The 23,790-nt window shown below is 39.4% G+C and overlaps 1 protein-coding gene across 1 annotated transcript in view; it reads right to left on the bottom strand.

Moving 5' to 3' along the window:
- LOC124094177 (zinc finger protein OZF-like) overlaps positions 1 to 14,603 on the bottom strand; it is a 29,899-nt gene extending 15,296 nt beyond the window's left edge. The window contains exon 1 of the mRNA XM_058580346.1: positions 14,483 to 14,603. The gene's annotated coding sequence lies outside the window, so the exon portion shown is untranslated. The remainder of the gene's footprint in view (positions 1 to 14,482) is intronic.
- Between the last annotated feature and the right edge of the window lie 9,187 nt (positions 14,604 to 23,790).

Below are 23,790 nucleotides of genomic sequence, written 5' to 3'. Positions count from 1 at the left end.
GCTGAGGATGTGGCTCAGTGGTCAAGTGTCCCTGAGTTCAATCCCTGGTTTAAAAAAAAAAAAAAAAAGGCAGGAAAAAATTTTGTTGGTAAACATATTTTGAAAATACTGAAAGTCATGTGCCACTATTTGTTCAGTGTACAGAAGGGCTCTGAGATTTATTCTTATATATTTCTCCTCACACATCTCTTTGGTTTTTATGGCTTCCAAATGCCACTATTCCCAAAAGTTTGGGGATTCAGATAATGAAAATTAAGCTGGTTCCCAGCTTGTCCTGCAACTGATGCAAGATTAAGCTAGCTCCATATAATTCAATCCAACTTTCCTCACGTTTCCAAATTCCTGTTGTACGATGCCTCTTCTACTATGTTTCTAATCTTGTCCATTTATAATTTTGAAGAAAAATCCTCTTCTTTTGGGGATTTTGGTTGAGGAGGTAAGAAAGGCCAATGTGCATGTGCCTGTTAGCCATTTTCATATGGAAGGGTAATGAACCCAGCCTAATTCCATTTTAAGATTGAGAGTCATCTCATCACAAAGTCATGAAAAGCTAATTTCTCTTTTACTATAAATTACTGTGATTTCTATACTTGTTTGGATTTCCTGCTCATGCCTTGAACTCACCCATGCCTGGCTTTCCCTAACAAGATAACAAAACTCTCAAAAAACTTAGTGGCACCTCATAAATCCTGGCTCCCTTTGACCAGATAAGAACACTCTCCAAAACCTCAGCAGTGCCTCATAAATTCTGGTTTTAAGTTCTGAATTTACTCCCTACCTTGAACTATAATGTCATGTAGATCATTAACCTGCTATATGCCTTTGTATTATGCTTGTCAAAATCCTGTTATCTGTAGTTGTTAAGACACCTCCATTTGCATATTTTTATACTAAAAATCCTTGTTCCTGGAGAGCTGGGAGGCTGATATGTAGTCACGGGTATTCAGGAGACACAGTTGCTGGCCAGCTTTTGTGTACAAAAATACAAGCTTGCTTTAATTTGATTTAAAATTGGAGTTGGTGGTCTTTTCTTTGCATCAAGGTTAAATATCTGGCAACTCCAGTGAGACAAGACCACCCAAAATTATGAAACTGAATCTTCACTCTGGGCTTCCAGGACTGGAGTGCTGCCCCAGGGAGTGTGCATCTTGAGAAATTCCAAGGCCCTGGGGTGAGCCTTTAGTGCATCAGATTGATGGAGTAAACTTCCACACTAAAACCATTAGCAAGCACTTGGTGAAGGAGGCCTTCATGGGTAAGTGGCACTCTTATAACATCTGGTATTGGGTTAAGAGAGATCTCTTCTGGGGACAGTGAGATGCCTGGCGAGGCACATACACACTCCTATTCAAGACAGTAGTGAAATGTTGCACTGTTTTCTGATATTGGTTGGTAAGATTCTGTTTTTGGGGGGGTGGAAGGGAAGACAGAGAGTTGTCTGATGAGACACAACACACTCCTGTCCAGGACAGTAGCAAGATATCACACTGTCTTTATTGGTTTGGTGGAGACAGAGAGGTGTCTGATGAGGCACATTGGCGCTTCTGTCTGAAGCATTAGCAAGACATTGCATTGCTCCCTGGGTTTTGGAGTCTGCTTCTTGTTCTCTTGTGTTTTATTCTGTGTTCTACATGTTTTTTTTTTCTGCCTTTTCATTGTGTGTCTTCTCTAGTAGAAACTTAAGAAAATTGAACAAACAAACAACAAAAAAAAAAAAATGGGTAATAAGACAAGTAAGCCTGATATTCCTTTGAGCTGTGTTTTAGGGAAATTTGATAAGCTTTACCCCTCTTTTTGTTAAGCAGGATTATGGAAACAATGTCTCCTTTTATTTCTCTAGTGGGCTGCCCTTGAGTACACCCACTGCAGGAAGGAGATGACTTATGGGAATGTAGGAAATTAATGTCTCCCAAATTAACAAGTAAATTCTAACATGCCATTAGGGCATGCTGGGAACACTTACTGAAATATAACTCTTGAAAAATTCTTTGGAAACCTCTAGTCCCTCCTGATCAAGAGAGTCAGAGCCTTTGAAACAGGAGTCTCCTGTGGTTCTTCTTTGCTAGTAAAGCAATAAACCCTCTATTTTCTTTTTCTCAAAAGTGTGTCCTCAATATTAAATTGGAATTAATTGGCTTTGATTAGGGACCAGGCTTTTTGTTTAGAAATCCTGCCACACCAGGTGGGACTCCAGATCAGCCCACACTTCTCTTACTAGGGACAGCTTAGCACTCCTAGCAACTGTACTTTCATTCCAAGGATGTAAGATGTTGAGAGATGACTCCTGGAAAGGTGGGAGACAGGAAAAGTGTGTCTCGGGTTAGACAGAACAAGATGAGTTATGACTTTTAGTAAAGAGAGAGAGTGAGGGACTCTTAGAAAAAGAAAGAAAGAAGGAAGGAAGGAAGGAAGGAAGGAAGGAAGGAAGAAAGAAAGAAAGAAAGAAAGAAAGAAAGAAAGAAAGAAAGAAAGAAAGAAAGAAAGAATATAGCAGAGTTGCCACACAGAAACCCTCGATTTTACACTTCTGGTTTCCAATTGTAAGAGCATCTGATACACTATTTGGGAAATTTTTGGTGCCACTAATGTAGGAGTCATGGTTAAATAGGAGTTGGCAACTTGAAGATATTTTTCACTACCTGGTCTGTCTGGTTTGTCTGTCATTGTGTTTTTGTTGGTATCTGTTTCTGGCACTTAAGACATGGGTCATAATGTGTTTATCTTATAGATTGTTTTTTGACAACAGTCTTGGCTGAAATGGTCACCTATAGATGTAAACATGTCTAAAAAATATATTTTACTGTAACAATCTGGTCTTTGAATGGTTTTCTGAAATATTGTACAATCTTGCATTTGGGAATTGGTTTGTCAGAAGTAAAATAATTATTAGAAACACTAGCAATTTAGATTATAGGACTAAAAAAAAAGACATGAGATAATTTGTAAGAAATACCCAAGTTCCCTCTGATCACATAGTTAGCCTTCACAAGACAGTTTAAAATCTCCCATTACTGTCCTTGTGCTCAGATGTAATCAATGTATTCTTTATATTGAGATATTTTAGAACTTGTGCCAAATGCTTGACATCACCTGATAAGATGTTATGCTATTACTTAGCCAAATTTTAGCCTCAAATGCCCCAGGTATTTTTCTTTCTTCTCTGTAGGGAGACAGAAGTCAATTTTCTCTTTAATACAATGCCAGGTTTTCTGTTCTCACCTCTTACCATAGACCTCTTAAAAATATCTAAACAGCCTATTACCAAAAGGTTTACTCTTCCTCAGTTACAAATAGGCTTTGGAGAGAGATTTAACCTGTTTGTCACTGAGAGAGAAAGACTAAACCTAAGAAGGGTCACATAAAAAAGTGGATCTGCTCAACAGCAACTGGCTTATCACAGTAAGAAGCTTAACATTGTAGACTTGTTCTCAAAGGTAAAAGAAAGAAAGGTACCATAATTTTAGAAATTCAAACCTGTCCAATTACCAACTCAGAAAAAAAAAATGCTTCAAATTCCTTAGGCCTGATGTTTCTGCTCAGAAAGACAGTTTTCCCTAGCTCATTCAGGACCTCTGCCAGGACTTACATTGAAATGCAAATAGAAGCTCACTAGGAGACTGGTCTCAGACACTAGAAAAAAAGTAAAAGTGTCTCTTACCTGAAATTACAACTTGCTTTAAGACACTGTTTTATGCTCAAATTCAGGACCCCCAAAAGGCCACCAGAGACCAAGATCAATGTAAGCAGCAAAGAGGTGTTTATTGTGAGCTAGCTGGGTCCTCCATGCTTACCCAGCAACTGGTGACGCTGAGAGGCCCTGAGCCCAGGGTTTACAATAGTTTAATATACTCTTTGGGGAAGGCAGGGACTTCACATACATCATAGCCTCTCTTAGCAAATCATCACACACCACGGGAAAATCATAAAACTGAAGCCAGATTTAAAGTTAGGTAGTCAGTGTAGTTAGATAAATCAGGTCTAATACCGAGTGAAATCTAAAATGGATGCCATGCTGGCAATGATTCCGGGAAACGCAGGACAACTCATGGAATGTTAATGAAGTCCCAAAAAGGCCCTAGGCCAAAGTCCACCTTAAAGAAATGTTAATGAACAGCCCCCAGCAAAAAGGTGCTGACTCAGAAGTCCTTCCTGACCAGATTACTTCTTTGGCCCACCTGTGTCCCACCCCTCCGGCCTTCCAACCTACATCCCACCACCAAAACTATAAAAAGGGGAAACAACCGCACTTCCAGGGATTCCACCTCTTGGGTCCCCTTCTTCCTCCGGGAGAAGTCTTTTCTGCTGTCCTTTAATAAACTTCTAATTTCTACTCTGACCTTGCCTCGGCGTGCTTCTTTGGTGTTATTCTTCAACATTGGGGAAGCAAGGACTCCTCACCAGTCAACAGCGGTAACAAAACAACTCTAAAACATGATTAGCACATTCACTGGTGGGAACAAGTTGGGTAGGAGTGATTGGTTACTACAAGAGGGGGATTCATTTGAAGTGATTGGTTTAAGCCAAGAGGGGTGTTCATGCTGAACTACATGGTTTCCCAACATAAACTACTGGGAGGGTCATCTGGCATCCCAGGCATTTCCCTGTCTTATGCTGATTGGTAGCTGCTAGAGGGTTGCTCTGGGTCCCCACCTAGCCTGACTGAGTCAGGGACACCAGGCAGCAGCAGATATCTCCAGTTATTTGTAGATAAACAACTCAGCAGGGTGGGTAGGTGCCTAGGAGTGCTCTCTGGGTCTTTCCAAGGACAAAGGTCAGGCCCCCTTTCTTGGACAGGCTTTTCTCTGGGGTAGAGGCTGGTTTTTCAACTGCTGCATCTGAAAGTTCTTTGGCAAAACAAAAAAAAAATAAGAAAAAAATTTTAAAAGGCTCACATCTACTGTGTGGAATAGGAAGATTTGAGACGATAAACATAAATGTTAAAAACACATTGGTGGGCTGGGGTTGTGGCTCAGCAGTAGAGCACTCACCTAGCACATGGGAAGCCCTGGTTTCAATCCTTAGCACCACATGAAAATAAATAAAGGTATTGTGTTAAACTACAACTAAAATAAATAAATATTTTAAAAATTGGTCTTCAATGTTCCAGGGTTCTACATGCATGGATTTGACCAACTATAGATAGAAAATATTTGGAAAAAACATGCTTTTGTTCTGAACATGTACAGACTTTTTGGACTGTCATTATTCCCTAAGTAATACAATCTCACAATTATTTACAACATATTTATACTATATTAGATATTATAAGTAATCTAGAGATGATGGAGAGTATTTGGAACAATGGTCATAATTCATATGCAAATATTGCATCACTTTATATAAGACAGTTTAGAATCTGCAGATTTTGGTGTCCACAGGGGGTTAAATTTTTAGAAGAAACAAACAGCCTCTCCCAAGTAGGAGAGTAATATTACTACTTTATATAAAAACAATTATGTTTTTCTGAAATTTAAATAATAAAAATTATGGCATACCCAAGGCAACAATACTTTGGCTTTACTGAATATGGAGTGAAGATACACTTGGAAGCACAGTCATCTCAAAATTAAAGAGTAAAAATATCAAAGCTGAATTCCATTCTTGACTGGTATTCCAATAGCTATTAAGAGATAGGAATCAGGAGTCAGATTTCAAGATGCCAAGATCTGAAATCTATAATCATTTTATTTTTAAATAAAAAATGGAACTATGTTAACTTCTGCTACTCAGAATACACAATCTTGATATCTACTGAATTCTTACTTTTAAGGTCAATGTTCAGTCCCTTCCATTCACAAATAAGCCCTGATTTAAGTTCCCTGCTTTGTATCTCTAGAGTTGATCAAAGCACATTTTCTCAGTACAATATGTAATGTTCCATAAACATTTTTTTGTAAGAGTTTACAGGAGTGATCTGAAATCACTTCCAGATTTCATCCTGAGTAAAAGGAAATAGAGTTTCTCTGCCATTGTCACTTTCATTTCCCTATCACAAGTCTGATTCTAATCTCTCTCTCTCTCTCTCTCTCTCTCTCTCTCTCTCTCTCTCTCTCTCACACACACACACACACACACACACACACACAATCACTGGCAGGATTGTCAACAATAATTACTGGCATTAAATTCTAGGCAGGGCAAAAAGGAAAAAAAAGAAAACAGGCCCAATTTTGTTTATTAGACATGAAAATTACAGGTCCACACAACAGCTGAACTTTCATAAATGTCTTTTAGCCAATAAGAATAAATCTCAAGACTTATCAACCACCTAGCTCTACATGGGGCTCCTAAATCTATATTTCCTAATGAAATGATCCATCCAGTGCCTGCTATGCATGGTCACCTGTATGCATTCATTCACAGATGTGCCAAGTACAGTAATGCTAGGCTCTGGAAAGTCATACAAAGAAAATAACCAGTCCCTAGAGGGACTTCTATTAGTGAAGGAAGTCAAGTGAATAGTCACAGAAACATAACATCTGGACAGTCACAACCCAAACTAAGCTGGTCTAAAAGTGAACTCTGTTTACTTCCTGAATTCTAGTCTACTCATTTGTGAACCTTGTTCTTGCACAGAAATGCTGTCATCACAGGCTACCCAGGCCACAAGCTTCTGGGGCATTCTCAACCTTCCACTTCAGTCCTTAACAATTGCCCAAGCCAGCTTGAATTACCAAAGAGGAACAGATGGCTCTGCTCCACAATCCTTCCCCACTTCTAGGAACGCTAGTGATGATGGCAGCAAGCTCCCAGCAAAGCTTCTGCATGAGCAGGGGGAACAAAACCCAAGGCTAAGAGTGTTCTTGGGGGCTGGGGTTGTGGCTCAGTGGTAGAGCACTTGTCTAGCTTCTCAACACCACATAAAAATAAACAAAATAAAGTTCATCAAAAACTTAAAAAATAATATAATTTTTATAAAAAAGTGCTCTTGGGATTTTAAAAAGCACAGCAGGGAGGAGACCCTCTTTCCTCCTTCTTGTGGGAGAGCCTGAGAATGGCCCCTGCTCTGTCACTTTTAACCCACAAGGGCCTAAAATTATGCTGGCTTCTATGGCATTTCATTTCGTTGAAACCTTCTTCAGAAATATTCCTTCTTCAGTAATTCACCTTTTAACTTATGATGGTTGATTGCAGACAAGCATCCTAATATGCATCTTCTAAACATTTTCAGTCTGTGTGTCCACCTCTATTATCAGTGCCCTAGCTCAGGTCCTCATCGGCTCTCATCTGGACTAATCCAACAGGCCCATAAATCTCCTATCTATTCCTCACAACCAGCATCTGTGGTACAGTAACAGGAAGGATCATGTTCCCCACACACACCCAAACTCGTCAATGGCTCTCCATTATTAAAGAAAGATCTAAATTCCTTAACAGGACTCACCCAACTCTCTATAGACAGTCTTCTATCCGGCCAAACAGCTGTTCCTCTTTGACTCACATTTTAGCTCTGACTACCCAGAACTGCTTGGGTTTGGGCTGGGGCTCAGATACACACACACACACACACACACACACCACTTAATTAATTAATTAATTAATTAATTAGTAAGTAGGATGTTTCCATTCTTGAAAACTTTGAAAACCTGAAAAAAAATTGCTTTCTTCAGGCTTGCTTCTAGGTATCAAAGTTATCACATTAATGTCTACATTTCATTACATCGATATCCCTAAATATTGCTGTTACAAATAACCAGTGCCAATGTACACTGCACACACAGCAGCAAGTGTCTGAAAGAATATAACAATAGGTTCTATAAGACTATAACAATAGGTTCTGGTCACCCATGCATCTCTGCAGACAGAGCACCAGCACTGACTCCCTGTGAGGCTTTCTTACCCAGGCAGTGCTCCTCCTCCTCCAGTGGTACCCTCCACTACCCTCTGAAGAAATCTGTAGCCTGGCACATGACCTCTTGTTCCTTAAGGACAGGACCATATTCCAAGCATTCCTGGATCTCCAATCCCAGGCAAGTCCTCAGAATACATTAGACACCTATAAATGTTTACAGAATAATGTGTACATTCTGAGCTAAGCAGAACACTCAGACATTTTCTGATTTTTTTCTGGATTCAGGATAGAAAACTTGGACTTCTACCATTAAATTTGATGAAAATATTTTAAAATACAAAATACAAAATATTTATTAGTATCTCTAACCCATTGTGTAGTTAACCAAATGATCATTTTTTTTCTGTAAAAAAAATTAATGGGAGATATTGAGAAATAAGATGTTTTTTTTTAACTTATAAAAAATTTCAGAGAAAACTGCATAAGCAGTCAAAAAACTGGTAAATTGGACTTCAACAAAAAACCTATTCACTTCTTCAGAAATACAAAGACAATTTATAGAATAAGAAAAAATTTATACTTCACATATCTGATAAGAGTACATTTGTGTATATCCAGAAAACATAAAAATTATTACAACTGAACAAGAAAAGGACAGCTCAATTATAAAATGGGCAAAAAATCTGAATAGGCATTTGTCTAACAAATATAAACAATGGCTAACAAGTCCACAAAGATGTTAAATATCATTAGTTATCAGAAAAATGCAAATCAAAACCACAATGTGATGTCACTTAATACCTATTAGGATGACAACTATGGAAAAATATCATGGCAAAGTATTGGAAAGGTTATGGAGAAATGGAATCTTCAAACAATGCTGATGGGAATGTAAAATGGTAGAGTCACTTTATAAAACTGTCTGGCAGAGTATCTTATGGCACATACATTTTACTCCTAAGTATCTACCCAAAATAAAATATGTCAACTCAAAAACTTGTACACAAATATTCACAGCAGCATGATTATAAGAACCACAAAGAGGCCAAATATCCATCAACTGATAAATGGATAAACAAACTGCAGTGTGTCCATATAACAGAACACTATTCAGCAATAAAATAAATAAATAAAAGTTCTGATCTGTGCTACCTCAAAAACAGGCTAAGAAGCCAGATACAAAGGGCCATATATTGAATGATTACATTTATATAACATGTCCAGAACAAATAAATCCACAAACAGAGAAAGGAGATTCATAGCTACATGGAGCAAGAGTGAGTGGAGAGTGACTGCTAAAGGATATGGGTCTTCTTTGGAGATGATGAAAGTATTTCAGTATTAGACAGCAGGGTAAGCATACAACTGTGTGAAAACACTAAAACTCAGTGAATTGCACTTTTAAGGAGTGACCTTGATGGTAATGTGAGTTATCTATCAACAAAGCTGTTATTTTTTAAAATGGCTGCACAAAGTCATATAGTAACATCTCTGCACAAGGGTCTGGTTGAATCACTCTGCCTGTGACAGGATAATGTGTCATAAAAACATGCAATCTGTTCAAATGGGGAAATAATCTATGTTCCTACCAATAAATCCCTATTGCAACCATCCACAAAACTAGATCCAAAGTAAAAAGAGCAAAGAACAAAAGAGCATGCAACTCACAATTGGCTGGCAGGTTACAGAATGAAACTAACCAAAGCCTACAGAAAGAAAAATGTTTATCAGGACTGCCCACTTCTTTTTGATTACATGGATTTAAACAAGTCGAAATACATTATACTCATAAGAAAATCTTCCAGCATCTTTATTAGCACATAGCAAGGAACAACAAGCATTCTCTCCTCTAACAAAATTAACATCCCACAGAACTGTTTGTACTTGGCAGCATGAACATTTCATTTCAGAGTGCTGCTAAATTAAACAAGCCTATGTTGTATTGAACACAATGAGCAGGAAACCCTCGCATGCTCCTAGACTTCATTAGATGATGCTGAAGAACATTAGAAATAAGGAGGATAGTATGAATGATGGCAGTGGTGGTGACAGAATAGCATTACCGTCAGTCTTTTCAACATTTTCATTATCTAGAATACAACAATGGAAACATTCTAACAACTTTCTTTTTTTTTTTTCTTTTGTGGAACTGGAGATTGAACCACACAGGAGTGCACTACCACTGGACTACATCCCCAGACCTTTTTATTTTAATACAGGGTCTCACTAAGTTGCTGAGGCTGGCATTATACTATCAATCTTCCTGTCACAGCCTCTGAAGTAACATACAACTTTCTAAGATTCTACCAACACCCTTCTCTGTATGCATAAGAAAGCACTGGAACTTAGAGATAGAAAGATCTGAATTCAAGTGATTTTTTTTTCAGAGAGAGAGAGAGAGCTTTTAAATATTCAATTTTTAGTTTTCGGTGGACACAACATCTTTATTGTTTTATTTTTATGTGGTGCTGAGGATGGAACTCAGCACCCCATGCATGCCAAGCAAGCTTGAGCCACATCCCCAGCCTCAAGTTTTTTTGTTTGTTTGTTTTGTTTTTTTAAACCTGCTAGCTACATGCTCAAGGACAAATTTCACAATTTTACTGAGCCCTTGTTATTGTGAGAACAAAATAAAGTAATACACACAAAGAGCACAGTGCAATGCTCAATCCACATGCCACCACAAAAATCCTCACTGTTCACAACTCTTTACATCAAATACTGATTTCAGAACTTATACCAGAAAAGGTGTAATTAACAATGGCGATCCTTCTACCTTGTGAACATCTAAAGATCTATTAAGATTTCACATTGAATGAAGAATATTCCTCCTTCATTCCCCTCCCATATAGGTTTTTTAAAAAACTATCAATAAAGTCTCTTTAAATGTATTAACTCAGGGCATGACACAAAGCATTCATTCACCTAAGAGGTATATAAAAGCACTGAACTGAGAGAAAGAGAGACATGGAGAAAAACACTCTCTATTAGAAAGAAATTTGCACATTTTGCAGTGCAATAATTGGTAACCTTTTCATAAAAATTGACGCAATCTGATTATAATTCCCAAGTGTCAGTAATTGGTCCTTAAGGTAAAAGAAAAAAAAAAGTGGGATGGTTTCAAGGACCAAAAAAAGATGTGGGAAGATATCTTTTCCCATTGACAGCAATTAGTGTTTGAGTGATGGCTGCTAGAATGTTTAGACTGAAAAACTTTGTTATATTAGAACAGACTGAAATATATCTAAAACAAAACACATGGGGTTTAACATACACATACACAATCTTCAAGTAGGTGTCCTCTCTAAACAAACCAAAGAAGGAAAAGACTGTGTTAAATTCCAGTTGCACTGCTACACATAAGGTGTATGGAGGGGGATAGTGGTTTTCAGCCATATTCCCATGCTGATGTCTATTTAAAGATAGCATCTAGATTCTGTAGTAATAGACTTGCTCTGCCTAGCTCCACACAAATTTGCATCATGCCACACACTGGACAAAACTTTCAGGGTTACAAGGGAGGAAATTTCTCAGGGGAATGGGACATGCAGAACTTTGGGATATCCCTAAGGAGTTTCACTAGCCTCTGAGCTCATTATGGACCTTGTGCCCCAGAGCTACTGTTCTTCCCTCCACTTTCTAAAACTTCACCCATAAGACTTTGAGTTAACAGTGTCCCTGGGGGAGACCTGGTCAGTTGCAGAGTCTATAAAAGGAAGCCCTGAGGGTTTTCATCTACACTGTACAGGAGCACTTAGCATCTTTCCTCCTACTGCAGCTCAGTACTACCACCCTGATTGCAAAGCTGTTTCATCTCAGAGTCCACAGCCTCAAATTCTGCTCAGGAATACCGAACTTCTCTGTCTACCCAACGTTCCAATCAAATGATCATGTACTCTCCCAGTCTAAACTAAACTTTATGCCTAACACAGGAAAACACTGTTTCAAATGCACAAAATCCAACTCATTTAATATGTAATAAAGTCTTTTTTTCATTTTTTTGGTAGTTGTAGATGGCCATAATAGCTGTAATTATTTATTTGTTTCTTTGTTTGTTGTGGTGCTGAGGATCGAACCCAGTGCTTCACACATGCCAGGCAGACACCCTACCACTGAGCCATAATCCAGCCCTGTAATAAAGTCTTAATATCTATTTAAATGTAGTATAAAACTTTTAACAAATGCTGCTAACAAGGGATCGGGGATGTGGCTCAAGCAGTAGCATGCTCGCCTGGCATGCGTGCGGCCTGGGTTCGATCCTCAGCACCACATACAAACAAAGATGTTGTGTCTGCCGAAAACATTGTATTAGGTTTTCTAAGCAATCTGATTTAAAAGTATGTGCAGGATGTTCATAGGTTATATGCAAACACTATGCCTTTTTATATAAGAGACTCAAGCATCCTTGAATTTCAGTATCCACAAAGGGGTCCTCAAACCAATCCTTCATGAATAATGAAGAGAAACTGTACTTGTGGGAGTTAAAAATGGTGCAACACTTAAGAAAGGAAGTATTTAACAAAATTATAAATGCACTGGCCACAGGTGCAGCGATTCCACTTCTAGGAGATGTACCTGCACATGTATAAAATGATATGTATACAAGATGTTTCATGACAGTATGGTCTGTGATAAACCTAGAGACAACCCAAATACCCACCAGGGGGGATGGTTAAGTAAACAAGGCATTAATAGACACTGTTTAAATATAGCTGTTTTTATTTAAAAAGTGTTTTCTATAAACAAATATTATATTCTTTCTATATAAATACTAATAGGAAAATATCTCAAGAGCATATAAAGAAAAAGCCATGGTACAGAATTACTTACATTGTATTCTAATTTTATATAAAAAGAATATAGTACACTGGCATTTCTCCTACTCTAAAAGGAAACAATTGACATCTATGGGAAATAAATTAAAGGAGGTTATCTAATAAAGAAGGGTAAAGGTTCGGGGGGCAAAGCAGTTAGAAATCAGATTTTCCCAAGCATGCCTGTGTCATTTTAACTTTTGAACCATAAGAACATGTTATCTACATTAAAAGAATTTTTAAACATTAAAAAAAAAAAATACTTACAGAAAGAAGAGAAAGAGACACCTATAGATAAGACTTAAAACCAAGCTTTAAAGAGATTTTTTGCTCTTAAATTAGATGCTGAAAAGCAATCTTTGTGTGGTCATCGCAAAAAAAAAAAAAAAAATATATATATATATATATATATATATGCTTTTTCCCCCTTCAATCAAGTTAAAGGATATGATAATCTGTTTTTAAAATGCTATTTGAAGGAGTAAGAAATTAGGAAAGAGGAGAAAAATGTACAATGAGGACACTCTAGTATAATGGTTCTCCAAGTATGGTCCCTATACCAGCAGCATCAGCATCATGTGATAACTTGTTAAAATTAAAATTCTCAGGCTCCCACCCAAACTACTGAATCAGAAACTTTGTACTAGTCCAGCAATCCTGGTAGTATCCTCAAGTCTGAGAGTCACATATCTTGTCTGGTGCTTCCCACAGGTTCATGTACACCACCAGTCTGCATTTCAAACAAGATCCAGGATGCTTCAGATATGCTGCTGTAGGACCACACTCACACTTGGATAAGCAAAGCTGAAGTCCTCCTGGGGAAAAAAGGTATGTAACCTTCATATGGTTGAGTTTCCTATGAAACCAGTCCTCAGTATCAGAAGGAAAAAGTGCTTATACAGGCTTCCTAGCCAAGAGAGATCATGGAGCTAGATTCCCACGTAAACTGTGCACACAGAGAATAAATGTTTTCAAATACATTCTTATAAAAACTATAACAACTATGAATCATCGAAATTCGACTTAAGGACGTCTTACTTGAAAAAAAAAGTATAAGGGGACCTACAAACTTTCAGAAATGGGGGAAAAAAACAAAAGTAATCTATAGTCCATAAATTCTGCATGTGTTGTCTGAACAACTTAACCTCAAATGCATTAACTGCCCGCCATGTGCTCTCCATGGAAAAGCACCAAGAAGTTTGTTCCCCTCAAACCCTTTTCAAAAAAAATTGTAGTCATGTTTATGAACACCAGTCTTCCATTTGTTTTACATGAAGAGAAAGATCTCTATAGGAAACTTCTGAATAAAGAATTCTGGTTTAGCTGAGCTCTGCGCGCACACCCCAGGTTGCCAAGGCCTCGGAACAGCGCCTGCGCCACCGGAGCTCCCCCAGCCCTCCCCGAGCCCCCGAGCTGCCCAGACCCGCCCCCCCCCATCCCATCAGGCGCTAGGCCCGCTCAGCCCCAGCCCTGCCACCCAACCCCAGGCCCGGTGGTGGTCGCTCCCGCGTGGAGCCACCCTGCGCCCTGAGCCCGCAGCGGCCCCTCACCTTCCTCTTCCCCCCCTCACCTTCCTCTTCCCCCCCCCCACCTTCCTCTTCCCCGGCTTCTGCTCACCACCGCCACCAACCCACTGGCCACCACGTAGGTGGAGCTGGAGGAGGCCCTACCGCCCATGGGCGCCCAGAAGGCCAAGAAAACAGTGCGTGGCGGGTGGCGGCAGCAGCGGGGGCAGCGGCAGGAAGAACCAGCTGGGCAAGTACACACTCAGCTGGTGGTACAGACTATCCCATCTGCAGTCTGGGCAAGCGTGGCGCCATCTAAGTGGAGGCCAGGAAGGTGGCAGTGGTTCGACCACCACAAAGGGCGCACCTACCTCAAGTACTCCATGCAAGTGCTGGTGCAGGACGACGGCTGCTGCAGGTCAATGGCAAGGGTGCAAAAGACTCCTTCAAGTTCAACCTCAAGAAGCTGGAGGCCTGTGAGGGTGCGCCCCTCCCCCCCCCACAAGCCGCAGACAAGCCCAAGAAGCCAGAGGCGCCGCCCCCTGGGCCTGCCAAAGGCTCCGCAGCCGACAAGCGTGACCCGAAGGCAGTGCTGCCAAGGACAAAGGCAGCAGCAGCGTTGGCGGGGAGCGAGACAGTGAAGAAGGTGGCCAAGCCCAGCGCCCCCAAGGGGCCCAAGCGCGCAAGTGTGCACTTGCGCCGAGCCTCCTACGTCAAGGCGGGCTGGGCTGCGGGCTCCCCTCCCCTCCCCCAGGCTGCTGCGGCCTCCCCTCCCCTGCTCCACGCTGTGTGGGAAGATTTTTGAAACAGCCTGGGTGACGCCCTGAATTTCAATCCTGCTTGGCAATGGCTGTCGCCATGGTCACCGCCTCCCACGGGGTGCCAATGGGGTGGGCTGGTTGACTAGCTTCCAGTGGCCTGGCCCCCTCCCTCTTGCTGCTCTGGGCTCGCAACAATTGCTCCAGGCCCCGGGGCAGCATGGTGTTCCCCTCCCAGCTGTGGGCCTCCAGGCAGGCACAATAAAAGATTGTTGACTTTTGCAAAAAAAAAAAAAAAAAGAACTAGTTTAGACAGAAGGATTTAGTAGTCAAATGTGGTGTCACATGGCCATTAATCTCAGAAGCTCTGGAGGCTGAGACAGAGCCAGCCTCAGTGATGGTGAGGCGCTAAGCAACTCAGTGAGACCCTGTCTCTAAATAAAATATAAAATAGGGCTAGGTATGTAGGTCTGTGGGTGAGTGCCCCTGATTTCAATCCCTGGTACTCACCCTCCCGCAAAAATAAAGGATATAGAAATCTGGAACTTCTTTTTGCAAGTCACCTTTGACTAGCTTTGGGTGCTAAAAATTAACCAATGTGCTGACATTTTTTATATATTTCCTATTTTATTGCCTCTGACATGCCATCACCTTTAAGACAGTTAGAACATTCTTATCCTATGTACCACTCAGAAGAAAAATTGCCATATGGTTTCAACATGCCAATTTTAAGATTCCATCCATCTCAGATGTGCATCTTAAAAATCAGTGAAATGCCTTAGTTATAAACCACAGAATTGTATGGTAAATTGTTTTCCTTCTAGTTAACTCTTATGTATCTCAAATGTGAAACTCCATAAAGGCATACAAGTTTTTTTCTATTTGACAACATATCCTCCATGCTTAGAAACTGGAACATTTTACTTGCTCAAAATAATAAAAATTAATTATTTTCAATTTGGCTGACTTCTCAGGTCAAAGAGATTCAATATAGCTCTAAACAATTGAAAATATATTCTTTTCCGAGAAGTCTTTATTTACATATTTGTTTCCATAGCACCTTTCAATAGTAATAAGTAACAAACACCTTACAAGATTTTTTAAAAATCAAAATAAACATCCTTTTTAGAGTTAAACAAGTTGAAGGAATTTTTGTTACACTGTAGCTAGCTTGAGCTAAACTTTATTTTAATTCTTCTCTATCATGACTAGCAGTGTTTCAAGTGAAAAGATAATTTGTAATGAGCCATACCATGAGGACTGGTATATGTACATCTATCTACATTTTCAAAATTTGCTAATATGAATACCAGTAAGTAGAAAGGGTTATTTTAAAAGTGCTTACAACTGGGCATGTTGCTGCTTGCTTGTAATCCCAATAATTAGGGAGGCTGAAACAGGAGGATCCCAAGTTTGAGACTGCTTTAACAGCTTCACAAGATCCCGGTTCAAGAAGGGGAGAAAGAGCTGGAACTCAGTGGTAGAGCCCCTCTGGGTTCAATCCCTAGTAAGTAACCCACCCCCCAAAGTGATGCCATGAATGTATATTCTACTCAACTCAGATCTGCTATCGTACACACTGCCGTCACTTCACAACTCTGTTCTCACATCAAACTGCTAAAATAATTCTAGTGTTTAGTTGTCAACATTTCTAATATGAATTGCCATTAAACACAGACAAAATTTTCTGACAGAAATCAACCTTGCCTCCCAAGATTCTAGAATAATTGACAAAAGTGTCACTAACCAAGATCATGTCCTTTTTTATATGTCAGACACTTCAGAAAAAAATAATTTTCCCAGAAAGAAGTTGTTTGGCACCCCTTTCTTGTTAAAATTAAGTAGATAATGGATATGTTCTTAATAGTATTCTCAAAGAGGCAGAACTATCCTTAAGAAAAATTTTTAGTTATCAAAGAAATTGAGGGACACCAATTTAGTGTTTGGGGGCATTTAGTGTTTGGGGGCCAGGATCTAGGCTTCACACAATGCTTGGGTGGGATGGATCTGTATCATTAAGATTCATCCTGGTCACAAGAATTTTGATCTTAAAATGGTTTAATCAAGCCCACTTTAAATGAGCATTACTTTAAGACACAATATTTAAAACCCCACTCCTTGCCTCTAATTATGTAAGACAAAGTAGTAAGGAATGCTTCAGGAGAATAAGGAAATTGTCTGAAAATTAGTGCTCATTTCTTCACACTACACATTAACTCAACATAAATTTAAAATTATAGTGAGTATACATAGACTAATATATATGCAAACAGCATGAGATGGCACATAAATCTCACCCTAATGAATCCAAAAATTTAATCTTGTTAATATTTTACTTGTTATTACTAGCAACTGAAGGAATTCATTACTGTTCCTTCAAGTAGCAGTACCTCAAAGCACAAGACACAAAGAATGTGCTCCGACATGGTGGAAAAAAAAGGGATCCATGAAAGGGTCATAGTATGACCTGTGGTAGACTGAGGCAGCCTGTAATTGACCTTGGCATGTTATCCCTAGTTCAATCTAGTCTCTCCTTTTTATTAGCATAAATAAGGTTATCCCAACACTAAGTGTTTTCTCCCTAGTTTCCATCTTCATCTCCCTGTTTGATTTTCTTGTTTGAACTAGATCCTAATACTTTTTTTTTTAATCAACTCAAACTTCTTCATTAGCAGCAGGTGCAAGCACTCGAACACATGCTGTCTTCCACCACAGCTCAAAGTTCTGGTTATATATAAGTGAGACAGCAACGCATGTCATATATTGTCCTCCCTTTACTTCTCTTCTACATGTAAGTGAAAGTATCACACCCACTTTCACTTATGTGTGTAGGTAGGTTCTGTTATTTTTGAACTTCACTGCTCAGTAGCAAAGTGGGCTTGACAAATGTTCAACACCAAGGAGGGGAGTCTTGGTTCTGTGGTTGGCAACCAACAGTTCCAGACTGGAATCACATGCTTCAAGGGGAATCAAACTTTCCTTTGCCTGAGGCAAGACTTTGGCTAGTGACACCACCAGCCCCCATACAAAGGTCACTCTTAGCCCACCTCTGCTCTCTCACACAGGGCCAAATGATAGTTTAGGGGTGGAAGACCTGGGAATTGGACAAAAGGCATGGAAAAAGCCTGTCCCAAGGAACTCACACACCCTGCTGCATCCAATTTCATAGTGAGTCCCAGACACACCCTCGCAGCCCCACCAGGACCCCAGGGAACCAGCTGCGAGCACCTCTGGGAGAAGGACTTTAGGCAAGGAAGGGGCATAGATCTCCGTGGGTGTTGGAAGGCCATCCCACCAGGGCCCAGCAGTGTGACTTTGGGCAGGGCATGGCATCTCTCTGTGCAGCCTGAGCATGGAAGCGCACAAGTTAAGTGCCTGGCACACAGCAAAGTGGTGCTTCCTTGGCTAGAAGCACCAACCCCGCCGCCCTGGGAAACTGAGGCAGGCCCCGGGGTTGCACCCAAGCGGGAGGACTGACTGGCCAGGGGCATTGGCCCATGGCCCTCGGCACCTGGCCCCGCTCTGGGTCCCCGAATGGCAGGGACTCGGCGGCGCTGCTGCAGCTGTGTGGCGTGCTGGGCTGTCTCCAAAGATGCAGGCCACCCGCCTACCCGCTCCCCTTGCCCAGGCCGAGGTCTCTGCCGCTCTCAACCTCCTCAGCCCAAAAGGGACGCTGCCACTGCTGGCAGCCAGATCTCCGGAGACTTCACTCCTCTCCTCACTCCCCTGCCCTCACCGTGGCGCCCCCAGACCGGGTCTGGAACCAGCTCAGCAGGCTCCCTTTTACATGGCCCACTGGGCCAGGGGTCAGGATTAGCCGTTCTCACAACTTTCTATCCATATCCCCGCCCTGAAAACCTCTCTACCAACCCCCCTGACCCTGAAGGATTAAAATCCAGGTGCTAGGCGGTCACCTGGTCTCACCTGGCCGGCCAGGTGTTTGTGTGCACGTGCCAGCCCTGGCCCTGGACCCAGGAGCCTCAGCCCAGGCTTGGACCACAGTGAAAGTAGTGATCATAGTGGCCTAGAACTTTAATGACTCCCCTTGGGTCCTCACAACTTCCCTAAGAAGAGGGTATTACCATCCTCCCTATTCCACCTAGGAAAAATTGGCGTGGCAAGGTTAAACAATGGGCTCTGAGTCACACAGCTACAAAGTGGCAAGAGCCCCCGTTGGAATCTGGGGTCTTCCGGTGCTCAAACCAGCGCCCACCATGACAACCCCCAGGCCCTGTCCCTGTTTGCACCTTGTATCGTGTATGTTTAATAGCCAAAAAAATAAAAATAAAAATTTAAAAATGAATACTAACAGATTAAACTCTATATTCTTTTTTTGAGAATGCATTTATTCCACAAATAATATTTGTGTATATGATGTGATTTTATTTTTTATTTTTTTATATTGGGGATTAAATCCAGGTGTCCTATTAATGAGCTATATTCTCAACTATTTTTAAATTTTTGTTTTGAGATGGGGTTTTGCTCAGTTGTGTGATTTTACTTTAGAATTGTGGTGCTCTTGCCATTGCTTTCAGAGTACAGGATATTTCAGGTGTACACAAAATATACATTGTATGTCCCTCTTATTTATGTTAACTTATGAATTCTTTATGTTTTCTTTTCTATTTAAGTATTATCTATTATTAATTCTTATATTCAATATTTAGTGTATGAAAATAACCTGTCATGTGTATGAGTGAAGGGTACAACAGCATTTTATTATCACACAGATGTCTCAATACCCTAACATCGTTCTTTGGAATGAATGCTATTTTTCTTCTTCCGTACACATAACGTGTATGAGGTACCACTGCCTAAATAGCAAGAAAGGGTTTTGTCTGGAGTTCTCCACTTATTTATTTCATTATGAGGTCTACAATTAAACATTGAGTCACATTCTCAGCACTTCTTTGTATTTAATTTAGAGAAGGGATCTTGCTGAGTTGCTAAGTGCCTTACTAAGTTTCTGAGACTGGCTTTAACATCATGAGTTTAAAAGTTTTCACCACTTCTGTGGCTTATTTGCTTTTTAAAAATATTTTTTTAGTTGTTGACAGAGCTTTATTGTATTTATTATTATGTGGTGCTGAGAATCGAACCCAGTACCTCACACATGCCAGGCAAGTGTGCTTCCACGGAGACCCAGCCCCAGCCCTGATTATTTGCTTTTTAGAAGCACCAACATTCACGTTGATAATTTCTTCTGTGATATGTTAATTTTCAATAGCTTCTAATTTTGCTCTTTTGCTTAGATTTTCTTTCCTCTTATTTTTACAAAATGTACTTTTCCAACTATTGAGATAGATAATTTTCTAACAAATTCTTAGTCATTTTATGGCTTACAAAGTTATGTATTTTTTTTACCCTTGAATTTAGATGCATCCCACTTTTTTTACAGCCTTATGGAGGTTGAATTGGCAGATATTTACCTGTATTTATCTTAGACGTACATTTTTATCTTTTTGTATATGTACAAATCCATGAAACCAACCCCCAAATCAACAAAATTATCATATCCATTACTATGTCTCCTAGTGTTACTTTAAATCCCTCATTTTACTCTCCCCTACAACATTTTACATAATAAATCTGATCTTCTTGAGCACAGTAAGAACAGGTAAACATCAAAATGATATGAGATCTTTGAATTCCCACAAAGTAAACTAACCATGTATTATTTCATACATCAAGAAATTGAACATTAAAGGTGTCCTGAAAATCACTTCATGCTCTCTTCCTCTTAATATACCTCCATAATCCCCAATGGTAATTACTCTTTTTGTTTTCTATATAGTGCTATTTATTTCTTTCCAAAAAAAAAAAAAGCAAAAAAATAAAAAAGAAGAAGTGTTACTCTCTTTAGTCAATACAAAAAGGGGGAATCTGTTTGGTTCTTTTAAACCCTGACCCCACCTCAGCCCACTGTTCTCTGATAGAAGAGGATTGAGGTAAATCCTGATATGTGGAAGGAGGGGGCTGAGGCAGGACATAATGCTGGGGCCTGCTAAGAGAGGCTACCAGAGAATAAATAGTAGGATGCAGAAAAAGAGCAAGGAAGAGGAGAAGGGAAATTGGAAACCAGGGTAAAGCTCAAATGAAACAGGCCAGCTGGTGTAACAATGGTAGAGTAAGCAGGTCAGCATCTAGATAGGTGGGAATACAAAGCCTGAATTTTAAAAAGTGGCATCTCTGGGGCAGCTCTCCAAGCTACAAGCAGATAAAACGTTCACTTCAGTAGTTTTTTTCCACTCTCAATTCCCAAGGGGAAGCCCTTCCCAAACCCACTGGAAGGGTTCTACTGCTGTCACCGCAGTTTCTGATTTCTGCCAATTAGGCTTCACTTTATCCTCTTCCTTATCTTCTGTATCCTATTTATTCCCCTCTACATCCTCATCGGATAATTTTTTCTCCCAATCCCCCTTCTCATTCTTTATTTTGGTCTTTCAAGCTTGCATCATTCTTCATTTTCTTCTTATTCTTCAGTTCCTTGGCATTAAAAGAGCACTACCTCGTGATTTTCTCTGTGGTAAAGTGGTGTTTAGACTTGTTTGAAAACTGGGTCTCAGTGTCCAGGTTGAAGAATCCTGGACAGAAGAGTGTGGTGGATGCTGAAGGAATAGTTCCCAGTGGTGAAGGCAGCAGTGATGGGGGCCAGTTAGAGCATTTCCATAGAATACTTTTCCACTTCAGTTCTGTGTGGTTTAGAATTAATGGTTCATAGTATATGCCTTAGTAGATAGTACCACCCCATTTTCCAACATGCCATTACCTTTTACCTTGCCAGAGCAGGCTGGGCAATTCCAATCATTTAACATGTCTATTACCATTAGTCTCTTCTGTGTGTTTTCTTCTTCTTTTTTTTCTTCCTGGTAAGTGTACAATAGTTTCTGTTGACTTAAATTTTAGCTCCTCAAATAGTATTGCTTTGTACTCATGTTCATAAATTTATGTGTCATTTGAATGTTTCCTTCTATGTGATTTTTAAAAAATTTATCATTTCTGCTGTACTATGTTGAAATATATCTTCCCCAAAAGAAGTAATTGAGATTGGGTTTCTCAATATTTTGTGGTATTAAAAAAATGACAATAATACCTCAAATGAAGGAAGACCCTTCTTCACTATATGGTCAAGGTCTTCTGACTCATAGGTTACTGATCATACTATGTCTTTAATGTTTTTAAGAGATCTCCAAGGACTATACATTGTTTCTCATTTGTATATACCCTTAACACTTTATATGTGTCAGACAAGCCTATGGGAGGTCCTGTCATGAGGCTGTTTTAACTTTTCAAAGGCATCTTGAAATTCTGGTGCAGAGTCAACATTTGATTTGAACTCTGTAAGGCCTCACATAGTTTACCTATTAGTCTAAAATTAGGTACCCAAATATGGAAGCATCTTACTGTTTTATTTAGCTTTTTTATGGCTGTGAACAAAATTAAGTACAAAAAAAATTTAGAGGAGGAAGAGTTTATTTGGGGGCTCAAAGTTTCAGAGGTCTCAGTGCAGACATGGCTAACTTCATTCCTCAGGGTCTTGAATGAGAAAAAACACCATGGCAGGAGAGTGTGGGGGAAAAAAGAAGCTGAAAAGATGTCAGGAAACAGAGAGTGCTTTGCTCATTAGAGAGAAAATACAAACCCCAAAGGCCTGACCCCATGGATACTTCTCCTTTTGCTATACCGCATTTGCCTCTAGTTACCACTTAATCCCTATCAGAAGATTAATTCACTGAATAGGTAAGACTATCATAAACTTATCATTTCACATCTAAACCCTCTTGCATTGTCTCATACATGAGTTTCTGGGGGGAAAATAATATCTAAATCATATTTCCAAGAACCCACGTACCTATCTCTGTTTTCTGACTTTTATAAGACTTGAGATAACCTGCTTTAAATATGACATTATAATTAAAGTTTATTGGCTAATCTGGAATCCCAGATAGGTTACTTGGTTAGAAAACTAAGTCATCTTAGTGGACACCTCATGTCTGCATGAGGTGATGTGGTTTAATGCAGCAATAAATTATTTAAATATCTGTATTCATAGTTGGGGTTGGCTATAAACAGATAATTCAAATATTGTGAAAGAATTCCTTTACAGCTAACACTTTAGATATACTTGTATTAAAATAATTATAAAATTTTTCAAATCCCTGATGTAAGACAACTCAGGAAAAATATATGGCTACTTTTGTATTGAAGTCCTTCCACTCAAAAGCAGTAATTATGAATTCTTTATCAAAGGAATTCAAAGGAAAACATCTCTTGAATTTTGTACTTTGAAATAGCCATAGTTACATGGCATTGCCATTAATAATTTTTATGGATTAAGTACCACAGAATGGATATTTGAAGTAACGTTATGTTTAGATCACAGATTCTGCCCAAATTAGTATTCATCAATATTTTTATTATTATTATCATTTATTTTTTAAACAGAAAAGTTTTTCATATTGTTTTCTGTTATAAACTGTAAACATTGCTAATTAGCATAAATGACATTGGATACTTCCTTGAGACAATATTTTAAAAAACGGATGTGTATGTTTCTGAAAACATTCAGCAAACATATTTGTAGCTCAACTCAAATAAAAAACATTTATTTACCCACAGATGGTCAAATTAACTACATCTACAGTGAAAATATTTTTTGTTTGCAACTGAAATAAATTTTTTTTGTCAGAACATTTCTAAATAAACGCACTTGATTTGGTGAATATATGCCCATGTAGACATAGACTCAAAGTAATTTAAAATTATGTATAGACTTAATAGGAAATAAAAATAATACTTCCAATTACTTGCTTAAATTCACAAAAAACTGAGACAAAGCTTTATATTGATTACCTATTTTAACCATCATCATTATTATTAAAATGAGAAGCAGATAGAAAATCTGAAGCATAGAGTAGTCA

The sequence above is a fragment of the Marmota monax genome, unplaced genomic scaffold (assembly GCF_021218885.2).
Source record: "Marmota monax isolate L192 unplaced genomic scaffold, Marmota_monax_Labrador192_F-V1.1 WCK01_AAM20220418_F8-fsc00195, whole genome shotgun sequence".
In the NCBI taxonomy this organism is placed as follows: Eukaryota; Metazoa; Chordata; class Mammalia; order Rodentia; family Sciuridae; genus Marmota; species Marmota monax.
The sequence above is the reverse complement of the archived record's forward strand: the minus strand, read 5'-3'. Positions and strand labels throughout refer to the sequence as shown.